The 5,214-nt window shown below is 33.9% G+C and overlaps 1 long non-coding RNA gene across 1 annotated transcript; it reads right to left on the bottom strand.

Moving 5' to 3' along the window:
- Positions 1–3,128: 3,128 nt before the first annotated feature.
- LOC117240825 lies at positions 3,129–3,912 on the bottom strand. Its single transcript, XR_004494797.1, has 3 exons — positions 3,893–3,912; positions 3,518–3,585; positions 3,129–3,147 (listed from the first exon to the last, which is right to left on the bottom strand). It is a non-coding gene; the product is annotated as an uncharacterized LOC117240825 (long non-coding RNA).
- Between the last annotated feature and the right edge of the window lie 1,302 nt (positions 3,913–5,214).

The following is a 5,214-nucleotide window of genomic DNA, read 5'->3' as shown; positions in this document are numbered from 1 at the left end:
TAGAAGAAATAGGTTTCTGTTTATATCGATGGAACGTCGGAATCGGCAGGTCGCCGAAGTCCGTATATTTTTATCACCTTGGATTACTTGTAGCGCGTGTTGGCAGGAGACATAGTAAAAACTGTAAATAACGATCGACATTGCTAAAACATTTTACTATGAAAGTGGAATTTTCATTTACTGAGCAAGTATGTAGATATGCTGCATGTGTATGAAAAGACTCAGCAGAATCTAGTAACGTCACAAGCACTGTATGCTGAACCCTATCCAGATTGCGCCCACCCTTCATGCTGTATGTGTCATATGTAAAAAATTAAGAAACACTGAATGCTTAAATACACGAAATCCTAGACGTCGTTTAGAAAATTAGGACAAAAATGAGAAAGAAAATTATTTTGTAAATTGTACATTGTAATGCGTACGAATGATAAGTTTTCCTCCATTGGATCTTATTTAAATTTTAATAATCATTCTTCTCTTCCGCCAAAATGTTCATGTTCCAAGTTGTTTGAAATACTGAAAATGTCACATTAAAATAATCGACTAATTATTTAGATAACAGGTACAATTTGTGATACTTTGAATGCTGGTACGTAACTTTTTTGGAATATGTTAAAAAGAATCTTTTCTTTCTACATGCAATATAATATACATTTCTGCAATTATAGAATCTAAAAGCAGCTGCGACTTCTCGCGATTTGCTTAGTTTTATAGACCGAAAGTCATAAAGACGCTCGCTTTGAAACCTGACGCTTTTTCTCATTAAAATTATGTAATGACCCAGTTATTGACCTTTATGTCCCAATTCATGCAAAATACATCGTGTCATAAGTAGATCCTATTTTTGAGAAACAATTTTATTTCGACCAGGTATCAGCTTTCTGTTTTTAGATTACTATATTATTATCCTTGCACTATTATCCTAACGTTTAAAGTGAAACGTAAACCACGATAAATTTCTTTTACGTCAATACTGTTTCGCCGGGAGGAACAAAAATTGTGAGAATTTTCGTAGGTCGTTTTATGACACGCACGTTCAGAGACAAGATGTTAACTTTCAAGCCACGATCTTGCCATTCAGAATGATCTCTTTCAACAATAGAATAGTTATCTGCAATATCATTTTGAGATATTCAAAGTTAGTTAGAATTTCTTTTCGTTTATAGAATCGCGATATTTACGAGTATGCTATAAAACCGATGCTACACAAACTTCATTTTTAATATAGAATAAAATGACACCGAAAAGAACGATTATTTTATTTCCATTAAAAGCGGACAATGCTTTAAAAAAGTGATATTGGACGCTCTTTTTCCAAATATCGGGTTTCCCCATTACATTATAATGTTACAGCAATGAAAGTAATTACGTATGGTTACTCTAATTAATATTCCGTCACGCCTTAAAACAGAATAACTTTTTTAAAATTACGGTAACGACATAGTTTCACTGTCGATATAACTATTATGTACTTGAACTGGGGTGATCGCTCAAGTAACTGGCGTTTCCCCGAGCTGTCTCCACCCATTCTCGTCTGGTTAGTTTGTGTTCTAGCCCGTTACGTCCTTCCCTTTCATCGGCCAAAAAAAGAACTACTACTACTACTACTACTACTACAAATACTAAAAGCGAGCATAGTGACAAAGTAGTAACAAGTATGACTTCCCATGCCCTGGATGATCCAGAGGTTGAGGAGTCATTGATAGTTGTCCTCTTCTATGGCAGTTTGCCGGGTCTCTTCGGCTCATAGCCTCTTCTTCCTTCGGGCGCAATGCCCGCTGAAACTTACATCTAAGCTCGAGACTTTCTAAATAGCAAACCAAAAAATAAAGTACAAAGGTGAAATAAAAAGATAAATCGCGGAAGCTGATCCAAGTACTCATGGATGAACAACGATCATATAGCGATCGCTGTCTGTTCGCACGTGCATGCTCGAGCAATATTAACGTTCGTTTCGAAAACCACTCGCGATCACGATCACGAAATTCGAAAAATCGACGGGCAAAGGCAGAGACGATGACATGTTTCATTCGCGCCAGTTCTACCGACGATTGTTCGAATGAAATTCTCTGAAATAGATTGGTCACTCGAAAACGCGTCTACCCGACCACAGGTCCACCTCCACGGATTAAACTTGAAAATCCTGATCTGAGAAGATGATTAGTTTGTGTAATTCTTATTTAACGGACTAACGCTCTTTCATTTTGTATTTTACTACTTCGATTCTGATTAACTCTACTTTATTAATTTAATAGTAACTAAGTAACACTACTGTATTAATTTAATAAACCAGAACAAAATTTTAATATTGCAGAGAAGGTAGCGAAAAAGACTGAGACTCGATCAAATGGAATAACTGACTCTAAATATATTACTAAGAAAGAAATAATCTCAGATAATCTCTTTATCAAAGCACATAATCGAAAATGCAGAAGCAGTGTTCAAAATTATTGCTTTGATTAACTGATATTTTAAATTCTAGGAGAAGTGAAATAAACGAACGCGACTTATTCCCTTAACCTACGATTTATGTTTGAGAATGCCCGTAATATTTACGTTTGGTCCGATCATCGTACTACGGGCTATGCCCGTAATATTTACGTTTGGTTCGATCATCGCACTACGGGCTATGCCCGTAGTTGTAGGTTAAGGGGTTAATATTGTCACGATTAATTCATTGCTAAAGATCAAGTATATTCGTGTAGATATTTGCCATTTGCAAATATTCATACGGAATATTAACATGCATATTTATAAATAACGCGAATATATTCTCAAGTGTATATGTTTAACTTAATTATTAAAAAACTAATTATTATCATCGCGCTGTGCAAGAAGACCTATCTTAAACTAATAAATTTGAAAAAAGAGCGTTACTACTCACGGGTATAAAAGATACCCGCGTTCACTATGCTCGCAAAGAATTCTACGTAATACAACCAGTCACCCGTGCCGATTCGGGTCTTTTATCCTACGGCATAATTGAGTGACCAGAAGAACAGAAATGCATGCGACTCACCGTTCGAAGCAGACAAACAGAGAACGTTACCGTGGATGCTGCGCTATCCCAGCGAATTTCATCCGGGAGACTAACATCAGACAGGAACCGTTGAAAGGCTAATAATAGAAATGCAGACTGCGAAAAATCTGTTACGAAACAAAACAGGATGAGTGATCGCTGACTATTTGAAAAGTTGGAGATAGTGAAAAATGAAGGTTTATTAACTTTAGTAACTTTAGCAATAATAAAGATTGAAATTCTAATAAAATTTGATAAGTATAAAAACTGAGACTCTAATATGAATGTGTAAAATCTAAAATAATCTGTAGTATGTTAGTCATTTGTTTTATAATTCGGTATTAAGACTTTAACTCTTATTTTATTTTAACGAAAAAATAACCTCAGAAAATGCTATCCTCCTAAATTTTCAGTCAAATTGTATTTCTGCATTGATAGTGATCAAAGAAAAATATACAGAATAGACATAACTGAAAGTAAGTATGTAAAAATACTTACATACTTGGCTTTTGTGCCACTGTTAGAACACTCCTGAAGAAGATGACGAAGTTGAAGTAGTGATATGTCTATAACAAAACATAAGATATTAAAATCGGTAACACATAATAACAAACGTGAAACTTTAGCAACAATAAAGACTAAACTCTAATAAATATGTAAATTGGAACTCTAATATAAAAGTTTGAGAACAACATATTCAGTGATTTTTGATGCGTATCAGCCAGTTTTATTGTACTTTAATGTTAAGATTTTAAGACTTTATTTCAATTAAAGAGGGCATTTACAGTTTTTTAAATTATCAATCATTTTTATTGTATAATAAATTTATTGTATAAGAGAACAAACTGAAATACAATATTTAAAACTACTTACATTCTTGAGCTCCTGCAGAAGCTTTGTCAAAAGAATATGAAATAGGATCACATTACCGTGAGCGTTAAAATTATAATCGGCGAACAAGAACTCTAACGTCGCGTACAAAATTATGTGATAAAATTTTATTATTTTCGCGTGTGATTATTTAATTGGATTAAATTATTAGAGTAATAAAAGACCGACGCCGCCAATACGTTAGAATATGTTGCAAACCTGACGCAACACGATCCATGTTATCGGTACGAAATAAGACGACTAAATGACTCCTTGTACGTTAGTTTCGCCGAGTAACTTACAAAGTGTGAGGGAGGGGGGAAGGGGGACACAAGAGCCGGTGGCACAAGCAGCTACACAGTTAACGATCTAGACAAAGAAATGTATACATCAACAAAAACATTCCTATTCTACGAAGCACTTTCTTTCGAATTACGCAGCAGGTATCTTTCGGATTGCGCAGCACAATTCTTTCTCTACGTCGATATTTACAAATATCGTACAATAATTCGTAGCCCTACTGGCAACATCACAGACTCATTTGTCTAACTTATTACTTTAGTTACCTTACTTTATAATCTTAATTTCGTTAAACAAAGCAAGATTGAAACAACAGCATGGAGAAAGTGAAAAATTACTTAAAATTACTATTCCGCAATGACACAGTATGCAGATGAAGTCTTAAGCGCTTTTGGAGTGCGTATTCGCTTTTAATACTAATATAAAAATAATAAAAGTGAAACGATATTTATTTTTAAGTCCAAAATGTAGTAAGAGAATAATTTTTTCACGGTTGAAAATTTGAAGTCCATTGATATTTTCTCTATATCATTTTTATTATCACGACGTAGTACCTGAAGTTTTGACCGATCTAATGATTTTTATTCTTATAAATATCCTGAATGAACGGGGAATTAAGAAATGTGTAATGAAGGAAATTAATTATGGTGGAGGAATCAACGAAGAAAAGTTATTTTGCTAATTATTATACGAATGAATATTCAAAATGTCGCTCAACGACTACTAAACTATTCAATTAACACTAACCTCACCACCCCTAGTCAAATGACTGGTTTAAATATCTAATTTAAAATTGTACATTTATCGTTATATCTTTTGTTCATTTAGCTTTACGTGAATTTTTATATTCTCCGATTAATTGATTTCACAACTTTTAAAACCAGTTATTTGACCGGGCCTGGTGAGATTAGTGTCAAAAGCCAGCCTGATATTTTCTTCAATTTCTGATCTTCGGTTGATTTTCAGTATTTTGCATTCACTTTTCACCAAAAATTAGATGTGACAAACGAAATGCAATGTAAGAC

The sequence above is a fragment of the Bombus vosnesenskii genome, unplaced genomic scaffold, assembly GCF_011952255.1.
Source record: "Bombus vosnesenskii isolate JDL3184/JDL3185 unplaced genomic scaffold, Bvos_JDL3184-5_v1.1 scf7180000014967, whole genome shotgun sequence".
Taxonomy (NCBI): Eukaryota; Metazoa; Arthropoda; class Insecta; order Hymenoptera; family Apidae; genus Bombus; species Bombus vosnesenskii.
This window is presented reverse-complemented; position numbering and strand designations above follow the sequence as displayed.